Source organism: Notamacropus eugenii, chromosome 3 (assembly GCF_028372415.1).
Source record: "Notamacropus eugenii isolate mMacEug1 chromosome 3, mMacEug1.pri_v2, whole genome shotgun sequence".
Classification (NCBI taxonomy): Eukaryota; Metazoa; Chordata; class Mammalia; order Diprotodontia; family Macropodidae; genus Notamacropus; species Notamacropus eugenii.
In genome coordinates, this window is record NC_092874.1 from 108166434 (window position 1) to 108182447 (window position 16014).

General features: G+C 36.7%; 1 long non-coding RNA gene across 1 annotated transcript in view; it reads right to left on the minus strand.

Moving 5' to 3' along the window:
• Positions 1-2157: 2157 nt before the first annotated feature.
• Positions 2158-16014, minus strand: part of LOC140533166 (uncharacterized) — a 29076-nt gene continuing 15219 nt past the window's right edge. The window contains exon 3 of the long non-coding RNA XR_011976818.1: positions 2158-2391. This is a non-coding gene — a long non-coding RNA (uncharacterized lncRNA). The remainder of the gene's footprint in view (positions 2392-16014) is intronic.

Consider the following 16014-nt stretch of genomic DNA (forward strand, 5'->3'; position numbering starts at 1 on the left):
TAGAGACATCACATTAAGGGAGTTTAGTTAGGAAGAATCATTCTCAACTGCCCAAGCAAGGATAGGCTCCAGGGAGGGAATGGTATTTCAGATGATCCTTGAAGAGTGGAAAGAATTTCTAACACATTAAAACGAAAAAGTATTTCAGTGGTACAGCAGCTAATTTGTGTAGTGGATAGAATGCTGAGCCTGGAGGCAGGGAGACTCATCTTTCTGAGCTCAAATCTGGCCTCAGATACCTACTAGCTGTGTGACCCTGAGCAAGTCATTTATGCCATTTTGTCTCCATTTCCTCATCCGTAAAATGAGCTAGAGAAGGAAATGGCAAACCACGCCAATATCTTTGTCAAGAAAACTCCAAATGGGATCATCAAGAGTCAGACACGACTGAAAAACAACAAATTTCAGAGTCAGGAGTCAAGTAATACATGTTTACTAGGTGTTTAATAAATGTTAAATTTTATTGAATTGAAAAATGTATTGGCCTAATTATTCAATGAGCTTTCAGGGGAGTGTCATCCTAACTGGTATCAGGACCTAACTGGTCCTGGTTCCGTGATCCCCTATACTGCCCAACACTTCTACTTCCCCACTCTTCAATTCTCTCACCCTCTTTGGAAACTTTTCCCTGTCTTGCTTAGTCCATCAGACAATAAGCATTTATTAAGTGCCTACTATATGCCAGACACAGTGGTAAATGCTAGGGATACAAAGAAAGGCAAGGACAGTCCCTCAAGAAGCTTTTAGTCCAGATGTCAAATAACCTTTACTGAATACTCAAATGAAACATTGGAAAACTCTGGAAGAATAAATGAAGCAACTAAATTAAATTCAGGTGTCAAAAAACCAGAAACAGTACTGCACTTAGTAGACCTTTAATTTTATCTTTTTCTGCCCCTGTATGATAGTGGGTAAATCACATGAGATTTTTCAAGTAGGAGAAAACTGGTCACACGTACCTATCTCTCAAGGTTATTTCCATGAATTTCAGTTGAACTGAATTGTACCTAAGAAAATATATGCATATATAATTCCAAACATGGCAAATTGTATGATGACATATCAATATATAATTTTGTATACGTATACGTATGTGTACACACACACACACACACACACACACACACACACACAGAGTGTAGAAATGGCCCAAAAGTGGCTCTCCTCCAAGTCTTCAGTACCTGTGGCTTCTACAGAATCAAGGGCTGTAGCTCCTGCAGAAAGAATTGCTGGGGTACATCACCAAAAGGGTTGATTACCCAGAGGATGGTTGTAAGGACTTAGATGGAAGCAAGGCTGGTGGTCTAAGCAGGTGCTACTATCCCCAGGCTTTTTGGGCTCAGAGTCCTGGGTTGTCTCCATTCAAGTCTGAGGGTATGAGGCAGTCAAGTTGATGGTAGGTTTTGACTTTGCCATCACATGACATGTCTTATCTCTCCCCTAGGGAAAATTATGGTTCAGTCCCTTTCTGTTTCATAACTCCAGAGCCATATGCTCAATTCTTGGTGCATCCTTCTCTTCAACAAGAGGAAAATAGATCAGACAAAAACCAGATTCAAAAGATGTTTTTATCCTTCTCAGTGAAGTGTTGATAAGCATGTCTTTTACTCTTCATAGTATAATCAAAATGTAATCAAAGTCCCTTAGATTCCTATAACCTCTCCAAGTTGACAAACTCCTTGGATCAATCTTCTACCTGTTTGACATGCAATGATTCTATAGATACTCCATAGATATACCTTTGACAGTGGTTGAAATAGTTATGGGATATTCATAGATTCATAGAGGTAGGGCCAGAACGGATCTCAGAAGTAATCCAGTCTACCACCCACATTTTATATATGAGAAAACTGAAGTCCCAGGTGTTTAAGAGTTGTCCAAGATCACACCAGTATAGTCAAAAGTTGGACCCAAAATCAGGTCTGCTGTCTCCAGAGTGTTTTCCATTGTACCAACAACTCTTTTTTTAAGCCAAAACTTTAGATGGATTAAAAAAAATAACATGGTGAAATGTAATTTTTTGTTGGATTTGCTTGATTCTACTTTGTTAAAATGTTTAGCATTAATGTGAATTTTTTCTTTGTTTTTTATACTTTTTTATCTGTGATATCTGTAAAACAGCACAGTGCCTGGTACATAGTAGGTACTACAAAAATATTAGTTATTATTATTATTTATTAGGGTTACCTCCTGTGTATTTCCCTCTCATTTTCTGGTGTTTTCTGTATCTTCTTGATATCGAGGCAGGCATTATACCCCACAAAACATCAAAAAAAATTTGTAACAATGTTGATGATAGACTTTTAATGAAATAGAGGACTTTCAAGAATCCTGATGAAAAGATCAGTTACACGGAACTTTTGAAGTTCAAACACAGGAATTCAGAGAAACCTAAAAAGATAAACACAATCATAAGGGACTAAACAAGAATAAACTGTTTATATTCTAAAATAGGGATATAATACATGTGTCCCCTCTGAAGCTTATCAGGGGTCATAGAAGTAGTCTAATTAGAAAGAGGGCCTGGGAGTGGTTCTATGTATGATCTTAAAAGAAAAATGGAAAGAGAAGGGAGGAAGAATACACTAGTGAAGGAAAGAAAAGGAAGGTAAATTAGTTCACACATCTATACATACAAGGAAGAAGGGGTAGGGGATGACTGACTCACTGTCATGTGAACTGGTCAAAGGAGGGAAACAGAATACACACACACAGCTGGGTACATAAACAGATTTCACTTAACAGGGAAATATGAAGCAAAGCAGAAAAGGGAGAAGGAGGGATTAGAGGGAAGGTAGATAAAAGGAAGGATTAATCCTAAGCAAAACAAACTAAGAATATACAAAAATGTTCATACCTCCTTTTGACTTGGCAAACAGACATCTGAGAGGGTGCCTATCAGCTGAAAAATGGCTAAACAAGTTATAGCCTATAAAGGTGATAGAATACTACTGGGATGAAGAATTGATGAAGGAAATTATTTCAGAGAACCCTGGAAAAACTTGTATGAACTGATGCAGTGAAGTGAAAAGAGAAGAATTTATTAAAAAAGAGAGAAAAGTAATCAATTTATACAGTGGCAACAATATTGTAAAGACAAACAACTTTGAAAGACTTAGGAACTCTGATCAATGAAAGGGCCAAACACAATTTCAAAGAACTAATAATAAAACATAATACCCACCTCCTGATCGAAAAGTGAAAGAAACAGAGTGCAGAATGAGATGTTTGTGTATGTATATACATATACATGTCTCTGTATACACATATATATACACATGTATACATGTCTCTGTGTATGTATATAGATACAGATATAATATATATGCACATAAGCACACTGTGTATGTACCTATATACACTTTTTTTCTTTTAGACATGGACAATGTAGAAATTTGTTTTGCTTGACTATATGTGTTTGTAAAGGAGTTTTGTCTCTCATTCTCAATGGAGAGAGGAAAGGTTTTTATTGATTTTAAAAAAACAAAATTTAAATTAAAAATGACAGTATTGATAGTTTCATCTGTTCTTGTTTTTACCATTTTTTCATTAATAGTAAAACTTAAAAGCTGCAAGATTCTACTTTGGCAACCTAAAACTCCATTGTTAACAAAATCAGAAAAATACTTAATAAAATTGCAATTATAGCTTGAATAAACTATTCTTTAAAACTTAATACACAAAACATGATAATTTGAAGACCAAGTTACATATAACATATTTCATGTTCCTAAATCAACAATGTAAATGTGCTCCCCAAATTAAGTATTGCTTAACCCTAAATTTCCATTTTTCACCTTTGTCCCACAAATAGCTTTTTAAAAAATCCGTTGCTTCAAACTTAACAAAAAATTTACATCTCTGTCATTATGTTGAGAATAGTTGTGTTAATACAAGGACAAACTAGAGATTTTATAATCATCAATAGATTTTAGTTTGGACATACAAAGAAAAGCAATCTATAAAATAATGGCTGATTTTTCATATGTGAAATGAATCTACTTATTTCATAGAAATTTCTAAATAGGATATATTGTCAACTCCCAAATGATTATTCTAGAAGAGTTGATGGACTTTGCCAGTGATTTGATATACAAGCAGAACTCTGAGAAATTGTAATCCTAACCTTCCACTCTCAACTTTAACTTTCATTATCTAACCTAACAGAGTTTCAAAAATTATGCTGCAAGGCTTCCGAAGACTAAAAGTATACCGACTGTGACATTTCTACTTGAGAAATTATGAGAGACAAGGGAAATAATTTATACAGTAATGACTTTGTAAAGGCAAACATTGAAAGATGTAGCTGATCAATGCAATTAACATCCATGACACCAGAGGACAGATGAGTCATGCCACCCACCCTGTGACAGCAGGGAGATGGACCCAAGGTGCAGAATGTGACTAGTAGGAATGATTGCCTAATACAAAGCAAGTGTGAACGAGGTGTATACTGAGGTAAAATAAGCACTTTAGAAATGACAAATATGTGGATTTGTTTTGCTTGACTATGTCTACGTTATCAAAAAATGAATAAATTTAACAAAAGAGCTTCTAAGGTGTTGTTATTGTTTTAGAAGAGCAAGAAGAAGAAGAGGAAGAAGGTGAAAGACTCCAGAGCTATTGAGTCATTTTTGCTGACTGACCCATTGTCTCTTTGTTGCAAGGATACCACAACATCTGACTGCCAGTGTTCTGCAATATCTCTGGCTCAAGCACACCAGAAAGAATAAGGAAGGACTCAGAAGGGAATGTCAACACTCCCCATGCCCACTGGTGTAGAACCCACTGCATGAGATTCTCTCCAGGGTCAACAAAGACAGGGAAATACAACCCCAGACAGATGCACAGGGAGAGTTACTCAGGAATTCACAGAGATCTCACATCTGGATCTTTGACTTTTTCTGACAACACAGTCAGTTAAGCCGACGTGAGGCCTCCATCAGAAACACAAGCTCAGGAGATTCATTTTGGTCTGACTCACAGAGGCTAACCATGTGCAGCCTCAGAGGGAAGGGAGGTCAGTGCCCTTGTCATAGTCATTGGCCATGACAGCTAGCCCTCCTGCCCCAGAGATCAATTGTTCTCCCTTCCTGGTTGTTATCATACCTATAAGAGGAAGTCATTTCCCTTTGACTTCTTTCTTCCCGTTGTAATGGCCATCATTGGTTTGAGCAGTTTCAATCTGACCTCCCAAACCTTTAACACCTAGGTGTTCTTCATAGATCCACAATGACTATCGATTTTTCTATCAGTTAAAGCTGCAGACCCTATGATATTGATAACCACTAATGGAGCATAGTACAAAGAACGCTGACTGTTGCTAAGTCAGAGGAGTAGGGTTTGAGTCCTGTCTCTACCACTTAACTTCTTCTGTGACCTGGGTAAGTCATTTAAGTTAACAGAGTTTTTCTTCATCTGTATGAAAGAGAGGGTTGAATTAGATCACAAGTATCAAAAACTACCCACAATACCAACAACAAGTGCACCCTGAACCAGATTAAAATGCAATTGGGAAATATTTAACAAGCTAAATAAAAATACAATATAGATTGTATTAACATGTAGTTTTTTAAGTCAATATGCAATCTGCATGCACCCTTATGTAGTTTAGTGGCCTCCATTTCTGTTTGAGTTTGATACCACTGAAACTCAGACAAGGGCACCAGCCTCTCTTCCCCTGTGAGGCTCAACGCAGCTAGCCTATACAAGAATTAACTAGATGATTCCTAATACCCCTTAGTGTCGTAAATCCTACAATCCCATAAGTTATATCCTTACCATTGTGACCTTCTCCAGTGATTGTAGATAAGATATAATTACAAATATCTTTCACGTTAACTTATTTGAGAAAAATCCTATTCATAAATAATATTGAGCAAAAAAAAGTGTGAGATCTGAGTCCTCTTTCAGCAACAGAAAGCAAATGGAGATACTCTGTTTAAGATATTTTACCTATGTTTCCCCTCTACTATATGGTAGCATATTCTGTTGCCTGTTTTGAATGCCCTGATATCTGATTGGGGGAATTTCACAAGACCTTCAACATTAAAAAAAGAAAACCTAGGGTTAGCTGCTTACTGGTATGTTTATTCATTTCAAACTGGTGTACCCTTTTACCCTTCCTCTCCTTTAGATACATATTCTTGAGATAAAAGAGGACAGAGCTATAAAACCTAGCTGTTACCCAAGTAACACTGAAATGTATGGGCCAGGGAAGTGGGGGAATTTAACAAAAACAGAGTATGAGGTCCTTTTCTATTAACTTTTATTTTGTAGTTAGCAAAAAGGAAAATGGTCTTATTGCAATTTTTTTTGGAGAGCCCACAATTTAAACTTCTACCTTTGAATGGTTCCTGAACTTGGTGAATGGTATGCCATAGAAGATGGTTGACTCAACAGGGAAAGGACTATGAGGAACCCTCTTGAAGAGACCATCTGCTTTTCTGTGAATTCCAGCGTATGCTTTCATCTCTGATTGCTAATTCCCAAGCATCCAAATGAAAAGGAAGCTCCAGTTCCTCTACAGTTTGGCTAATAGAGCAGTTCTAACAACTCTTCCTTACTTATTCATGACACCAATCTAGTCAGAGGGCCTTGATATTTTAGATCCTTTTATTATTTAAGATCTTCTTACCAATGGTAATTTATCTCAAGCACTAAAAAAAAACAACACTATGAAAGGTTTGCTCCTCAAAACATTTTTTTCTGGAATACATTTTTCCTGGTAGTAGGAAGGACTCCACAATCATTTGAAAGAGACATAGTAAATGGCACAATGCACTAGTTATCAGATGACCTGGGTTTTATTCCTAGTTCTGCCACAGATATGATGTGTGACCCTGGGTTATTATCTAGCTTCTTCTCAGTTCACACATATGTAAAATGAAGCATATATACCAAACATCAAGTAATACATGACAAGGATATTTTGAAGTTATATAAAGCTTCAAAATGGGCAGAATGACAGAGATAAAACATTGCAATACTCAGGGCTCTAACTACAACTATTAAGTTCCTTTCTCCTCAGTTTATTAACATCAACCATAAAGAACTATATAATGTCAGCTGTTAATGTTATCATTATTATCCCTTGGAATGGTGATCACTTAGTGCAAAGAAGTATAGATAGGGTGCAAATTGGTGTAAGACAAGCACTTTGCAAGGCTAGTGTGGAAAGCAACATTTAAAAAACCTCACAAATTATGTGAGGGCAAGGTCAGTATGCTTAATGGAAAGACTGAACATTTGAAAAGAAATGCACTTTTGTCACTTTCTCATACAGAACATATTCCAAACAAAATATAAATGTATGCCATTAATCTGAGTTAAGCTAGTGAAAAAAAAGATATTCAAAATCGTTCTCCATTGCATAATTGTCACATGTATCAAAGGCTCTCTCATGACACAAATTTTAGGAGATGATCTCACTCTCTTCCCTCATTGCCTCCATCTAAGAAAACTAGGAAAATAGGAGCATGCTGTGTTTTCCCTCTAATTTTTCATACACTAAAGCCAATTCCCCACTTGCAGACATACATTTACAATATATATGAAAAAATATTTATTGGAAAGAATGAAAATATCCTTTACTGAATTATCATTAATCCTAAAGAGGCTCGAAAAATCCCCAGACACGCTGGCATTCTCAAATTCTACCACGGATCATCTGATTTAGAGTTGGTACCTGAAGAGGAGTTAAGTGTTACTCTCTTATGAAAGAGAACCAATCTGTAGGGAATGATGAAACAGAGCTGAAGAGAGACACAGCTATGCAACAGGACCCATGAAATCTAAAATGACCACAGAACAGCAAAAGGAGAGCAATGGAGCTTTAATAAGGGGAGAGATGCCTGAAAAACAGTGGCGGGGCAAAGAGCAGGAATATGGAAGCTCTAGTCTTCCATCTTGCTGGATCTTCCACCATGGGAGTAGAATAGTCATGGAGAATATACAGGTCTTGGAGTGAGGTACTAGAGCAGGGGTGGGGAACTTGCAGCCTCAAGGCCACATGTGGCCCTCTAGGTCCTCAAGTGCAGCCCTTTAAGGGTAAGAGGAGCTGGTGACTATTCCTAGGGAATTCTCTGAAGTTTCTAGATTTTATCAAAGTAGGGGGTCAATTAAAAAGACAGATAGAAGGTCCTTAAAGAATTCCTGTAGCCTTCATGTCAAATAGTTCTGAAAGGAAAAATCCAGCAAAAAAAACAAAAACAAAAACAAAAAAACAGTGAGAAAGAGCTTTAGTAGGACGTTGGAGAGAAAAAACATTTCTAAACTGGCTATGATAAACACAACTGGATTTTTCTTCAACTGAAAGCAACTATCCTAACAAGCTGACTTCAGAAGTTATAATAATAGAAACACAGCAGCTAGGTGAAACAGCAGACAGAATGCTAGGCCCGAAGTCAGGAAAAGTTCAAATCTGCTTCATTTACTAATGGTGTGACCCTGAGCACTTAAACCTGTCTGCCTTAGTTTCCTCATCTGTAAAATGAGCTGGAGAAGGAAATGGTAAACCACTCCATTATCTTTGCCAAGAAAACCACAAGTGGAGTCACAAAGAGTCAGACATGACTGACCAACAATAATAGTGAAAAGATGAGCAAAATCAATCAATACACAATTATTAAGCACCTACTGTGTGGCAAACACTATGCTAAGCAAACTGTAGAAGACATTCAACCAAAAATGCCTTGTTGAAAAATTTCAGCAACCCAATTACTAAATGACAGAAATTAGCTCAAAGCACTTTTCTGTCTCTATCCTGTGCTATATGAAGTTACTGGATTACAAAACTCTCTGACAGAAGAAAAGGAATGGATTAAAAGCAGAGAAGACTTGCCCACAAAGTTAAAAACAATGATAATAGAAATAAAAGAATTTCCTGCACTTTCTTGGATTTGAAGCACAAAAGAAGGAAGCAATATTGGAAGATTGCTAACAAGCTGGTGGGGGTCATCTGTAGCTGTCCTGATCTGTATCTTGCCACTGGAGTCAGATGGAGGTGAAAGCGAGGCTTTGTACAGCTCTCCCTCACTTAAATCCAATTCATTTGCAATTCATTTCACATGCTATCACCTTCCTGATGTCACGGTCCTCTTCAAGAACAAAGGACAAACAGCAACAATTTGGTTGGCATAAAGCTTCCAAGTGGAAGAAAGATAAGTCCCATTGATAGCATACACATATAGAACATATCTAGTCCTAGACACAAGACTCAAAGGCCAAAGCAAGACACAAGACATCCCTGCAGTAGCAGAAGAAGCAAACCCCAGGACTTCAAGGTATAGTCTTAGAGACCTTAAGGAAAAGGGCAAAGATGATTGCAGACTTAGATCTGGATGGTACCTTAGAGGTCACTGAGTCTGACCCTTCATTTACAGGATGTAATAATAACAATAATAATAACAATTTGAAAAAACTAATAACAAATAATAACAATTAATATAGAAGAATCCATGCAAGACCAACAGCATTGCTACTCTCAGTTGAAGAAGAATCAGTGTAAACTTTAAGGTCTGCATAGAATTTTACCTATATCTCATTTGCTCTTCATAACAACCCTGTTACAAAGCGTTGCATTATGATGGTCATTTTACAGATAAGAAAATGGATTAAGAGGAGGTCACAGTAGGGATAAATAAATAAACAGTGTAAATGTTACAGGTAGGATTCAAACCCAGGAATTCTTGACTCCAGGTCCAACAACTTATCCACTACACCATGTGTGTGTTCGTCTTTTGTTGCCAAAGAAGACCATACCATCAAAGAAATGATGACATGACTTGCACTTGACTTTTGTTTTTCTGAGTGAGAGAGGGCTGTGCAGGTCACCAGCCTCACTTCTCCTCCACACACTATACCGCTTCTATGAAAGAAGTAATAGTATTTCTGTGGACACAAAAATTGAGTATCCTTAGGGCTCTTCTTTCCCTCCATGCCACTATAAAACATAAAAATATTTATTGGTAGTGGCTCCCAAATCCACATAAAATACTGAAAAAGCAAGGACGGGAAAAGGAGAAACAAGGGAGCGAAACAGAGAAAAGGGAAAAAGACATCACCAATCAAAAGAAACACCAAGTGAACCATTTCTCACTGTGCCTGAGTAATACTTACTCCTTCTGCCTCCTGGTGATTAGGAAAGAACCCTAAGTAGAGAACTTGATTCAGAGGTTCTGTCTTTTCTCCACAACTGAGAGTTTATTCACATGCTTCTGCTTAGACTTTCTAGGCACTTGGGGTACTGTGCTACAATTGTTATTGCAGGTGGAAGAAGTGGTTTTTGGATTTTTAGCTTGTTAATGTTTTGGTTCTAAAAATGGGACCTCATCCAAAAGCTAGCCAGTAATTCTGTTATGAGAATGACTGAAGAATTTTTTAAAATCACCTAAAACTATAACGATTAGTCAAAAAAGAAGATAGAAGAGCTAGTTAGAGGAAAATTCTGAAATAGTAATATTACATTAAATATACAGAAATTCATCTAATTAGCTACTAATGCTACTGAATTATAAATGGATTAGCAAGAGGTGTTGCCAAACTAATTATTTTAAAAAAATTCCAGTTGATATCTAAAGCCTTGAAAGAGATTCTAAGGAATAGGCTAGATTTGTCCAAAGCAATTTGCATTAACAAATTGTTAGTAATAGTCTCAGTTTATGCTCTCAATACTCAACAAAAGGCATTTATATCTCAAGGCTCTGAAATATTATAAAACCTTGAGGATGTTCACCCGAAAACTAGAGGAGACTTTTAATGTGACAACAAAGATGGCTGAGTCTACCATCAGGGGCTCTAAGCCACAAAAATTAATAACTTAATTTGCAAATAACTACCTTCATTATAATCCCCCAGAGAGTTGGAGAGTTTGACCAAGATGTCCACTTTTTACTCATTTTGATGCCACTTACCCAAGACTGGAATCTACTCTAATGTCATCAATTTAGACTCAATTATGTTACCTGGGATAGGAATAAACATCATTCTCAGATCATGCCAGTATTTCCTGTAAGCTTTTTAAACTACAAAGGATGATAAAGGACTGGATTAGAATTTAACAATTTTTTGTTATAGGACATAATCTATATAACATAGTCATAGTTACAGGAGCAGGGATGTGCTGTGGCCAGCTTCTACCAGCTCCAGAAGACTCAGCGGTTAGATTTTCAATGTGTTCACACCTCAGAAATCAGCAAACCTTAAAAACCAGAGCTTAATTTACTGTTTTATTGATTATCTAGATTCTTATGCTAATAATGCAGATTAAATTTAAAAATGTGTACATCTCCCCTTTCATCCCCCAGTCCAGTTTTTAAACATTTTCAAGCATACTGCTGTATGGGACACAAGTTTGTTGAAAGACACAGTAAAAATCAAGGAAAAGGGCAACTAGGTGGCGCAGTAGATAGAGTGCCAGCCCTGCCATTGGGAGGGCCTGAGTTCAAATTTGATATCAGCCATTTACTAGCTGTGTGACCCTGGGCAAGTCACTTAACCCTCTTTTCCTCAGTTTCCTCAATTGTAAAATGAGCTGGAGAAAGAAATGGCAAACCACTCTAGTATCTTTGCCAAGAAAACCCTAAAATAGGGTCACAAAGAGTCAGATGTGACTGAACAACAATAAAGATGAAGGAAATGATTGGCCAGACATCCCTCTAAAACACTTAATCTAAATAAAGTCAGCTTAAACTGAACCTTTATTGTCCCCATGAAGAAAAATAATACCCTCCATAAAGGATAAAATATCCCAGAACTTACAAATCATACTACTCTATAGTCTTATACCTATCAGTTATCTGAAGCTGAAAATTCCCCAGATTTCATTTAGTTATAAAACCTTTCCAAATTTTCAAAATTTCTTGATCACAGAAAAAGCAAGTACTAACAATCTTAAGAAGAACAAGACTACAGAATGAAACAAATTCATTGTAAAATGTCATGATTTTTGTTCAAAAAGGCAACCTTCACAAGAAGCACTATTTTGGTTGATAAGCAGTATGGTGGAGTACACTAGAACTTTGAGACCTGGTTTCATATGCTGGTTTTGACGCTTTCTATCTATATGAACCTTGAGAATTCACTTCAGTTCTCTGTGCCTCAGTTTCTTCATCTGTAAAATGTGAATAACAATACTTGCAGTACCTACTTCAAAAAGTTGTTATAATAAAAGTGCTTTGTAAACTTTAAAGTGTCACAATAATGTGAACTATTATTGGTTAAAGACAGAGGTCTAAAAGATTTCATTTTTTTGTTGGTCATTGTCTAACCTAAGCAAGTCTAATATGCATTTCCACCTATGAGTTTTTTTGGTATTTTTAGTTATTTGCTATTTACTTTTAGTTTTCAACATTCACTTACACAAGATTTTGAGTTCACAGTATTTCCCCATATTTCCCCTCCCCCCACCCCAAGATGGCATGTATTTTGATTACTCCTTCCCCTAAGGGGCCCTCCTTTTTATCATCCCCCACCCCTGCTGCCTTTCTCTTATCCCCTTCCCTTGTATTTTCCTGTAGGGCATGACAGATTTCTGTAGTCCATTGTCTATACATATATATATATATCTATATATCTATCTATCTATCTATCTATCTATATATATATATCTTATTTCCCAGTTACATGTAAAAAAAATTTTTAATATTTGTTTTTAAAACTTTGAGTTCCAAATTCTCTCCCTTCTTCCCTCCTCACCCATCCTCATTCAGAAGACAAGCAATTCAATATAGGTTATACGTGTGTAGTCATACAAAACACTTCCATAATAGTCATGTTGTGAAAGACTAACTGCATTTCCCTCCATCCTATCCTGCCCCCCATTTATTCTATTCTCTCCTTTGACCCTGTCTCTCCTCATAAGTGTTCACTTCTGATTACCTCTTTCCCTTATTTTCCTTCCTTTCTATCATCCCCTTCTCTCTTATCACTTTCCCCCCACTTTCCTGTAGGGTAAGATAGATTTCCATACCCAATTAAGTGTATATGTTATTCCTTCCTTAAGCCAAATCCAATGAGAGTAAGATTCACTCATTCCGTCTTACCTCTCCACCTCTTACACTCCAATGTAGAAGCTTTTTCTTGTCCCTTTTATGTGAGATAATTTACCCCATTCTACCTCTCCCTTTCTCCTTCTCCCAGTACATTCCTCTCTTACCCCTTAACTTTATTTTTAGATAGCATCCCTTCATATTCAATTCATCTGTGCCCTCTATGTATGTGTGTGTGAATATATACATATATATATATATCTTTCCATGTAGGAATGTAAACAGTTCAACTTTAATAAGTCCTTTATGATTTCTCTTTCTTGTTTACCTTTTCATGTTTCTCTTGAATCTTGTATTTGAGAGTCAAATTTTCTATTCAGCTCTGGTCTTTTCATCAAGAATGGTTGAAAGTCTTGTATTTCATTAAATATCCAATTTCTCCCCTCAAGGATTATATTCAGTTTTTCTGGGTAGGTGATTCTTGGTTTTAATCCTATCTCTTTTGACCTCTAGAATATCATATTCCAAGCCATCCTTAATGTGTAAATCAGCAAAAACCTGCTTATTTTTTTTCCACAATACTTGAATTGTTTCTTTCTGGCTGCTTGCAATATTTTCTCCTTTACCTGGGAACTCTGGAATTTGACTACAATCTTCCTAAGAGTTTTCCTTTTGGAATCTCTTTCAGGAGATGACTGGTGGCTTCTTTCCATTTCTATTTTACCCTCTGGCAATTTTTCTTGATAATTTCTTGGAAGATGTTGTCTAGGTTCTTTTTTTAATCATGACTTTCAGGTGGTCCAATAATTTTCAAATTATCTCTTCTGGATCTATTTTCCAGGTAAGTGGTTTTCTCCATTGAGATATTTCATGGTGTCTTCTATTTTTTCATTCTTTTGGTTTTGTTCTTCATTTCTCAAAGAGCCATTAGCTTTCATTTGCTCCTTAGTACCAGCAAAGGGATCCTTGCAATCCCCCTCTAATCAGCTGCTTGATCCCCCCACAAGCTGTCGGCTGAAAGCTCCTAAAGCAGCAGCAGCTGCCACCACCACTGCTACCACCATGCCAGGGTTGAGGCCAGACCATGCTCCTCCTTAACCCAGGTCTGTCAGACCTTTCCTACTGACCTTCTAAGTTGTCTTTGGCTTTTGTAAGTTGAAAAGTCTAGAGACTGCCACAGCTGCCAGTGTTTCAGTCCCTGAGGCATGCTCCAGGTTTACTGAGGGATCCAGTGTGTGCTGGCATGGCCAGAGTTGGTCTGCACTCCTCTCTCAGACTAGTGCAGCAGACCTTTCTTATTGACCTTCCAGATTGTCTTGGGCTGGAAATTTATTTCATTCTGTCATTTTGTGGACTACTGTTCTAGAATTTGTTTTGAGTCATTTTTTACAGGTATTTGGAGGGGTTTGGGGGAGAGCTCAAGCAAATCTCTGCTTTTACTCTGCCATCTTGGCTTTTACCCCCCTCTCACTTATGAATTTTAGAAAGGACATTAAGATCATGAAGTATTTTCAGAGAAGGATGACCAGGAAGGTAGGAAGTATCAAAAATCACATCATAAAATGACCGGCCAATGGAACTTGGTATTTTAGCATACGGAAGAGAAGACCAAAGGGGACATGATAGCTATCTTCAAGTGTTGGGAAGTTTGTCTCATAGGAAATGGGTTGGACTTGTTTCATTTGACTCTAGAAGGCAGAACTAAGAGAAATGGGAGTAAAAGTTACAGAGAAACATTTTGACTTGTCATAAGGAAAAACTCCCCAATTATTACAGCAGCCTAAAAGTGGAATGGGTTTTCTTCAGAAAAAGTTGTTTAGAGATCTACATCTTTAAGCACAAGATGAATGATCACTTGTCAGAATATTTTATAGATGTATCTTTTTTTAAGTAGAATAAGGAGTTAAAGTGATCACAGTTCAACATGGTCACTAATAGAAAATCTAGTGAAATATTCTGTCAAGGGGAGAGAATTTTTTAAAAAATCCATTTAAATTCACTCCTGAATCTATTTGGGCTTGGTTTTTTGTTTGTTTATTTGTTTTGTTTTTTAACAGAGTAGTTCTTCCACGTCTAGTCTGATTCTTTTCACATTTATCTAGTCATCTACTTCCAATATCATTAATTTTACCATGTTACATATTTATAAATGATCATCCATTTCATTTAGGCTCTCAAATTTATCATCATTAGCATTCCTGAAGTAGTCTGTTACTTGCAGCTATGCAACCTCACTGGAAAAATAATGTCGTTAAAAAAAATGAGCCTTTGCTTGAGGAAGAAGTCTGGAGTTATCAAAAGAATTGTGCAAAGTCCACATCCTTCTATTTTTCTGAATTTTCTAGAATGTCAATAACACTCAGGCCACTATAACTTATCCATTTTCTAGGTCTGTTGCTTGTACCCTTGTACATTTTTTGAGTGTGAAAGAATAGATAGAAAACCATCACTTTCATCTCTTAAAATTTGTATCTTCTATCAATATTTAGCCCAAATGCTACCCCTAGTCCATCCCTGATCTTGACTGCTATTCCACTTACTTCCAATTACTTTGTATTTTTAACTATATAATCATATAATAGCTAGCATCGTACCCTCTCCCCTCTCCCCAACATGCCTAGAATGCAAATATTGAGGGGACAGACTATTTCATTTAAGTCTTAGTATCATTAGTATATCACCTCACCTGGCAAATAGCAGATGCTTAAAGAATGCTTGTTGATTCATTGGTTATTATGCTTCCAACTATTTGGGGTTCTTGTATGTATTTCTTTCTCTTTTCTAAGAATCTAGCTGCAGCAATGGCAGAATGATTATATTCCTAGCTATTTCTCTTGTTTTTTTTCCACTTCAGTGTTTGTATTAGGAGCTTTACCTTCTTTCTCATTTTCTCAGTAGCTTTCCTTGTTTTATTGATGATATTTCTTTCTGAAGTCTTCTTTCCTTTCCTTCTTTTTGTTGTTCTTTTGGCATATTTCTAGCTTATTGAGGGGCACTCCTATTTGAATATTACCTAACAGTCATC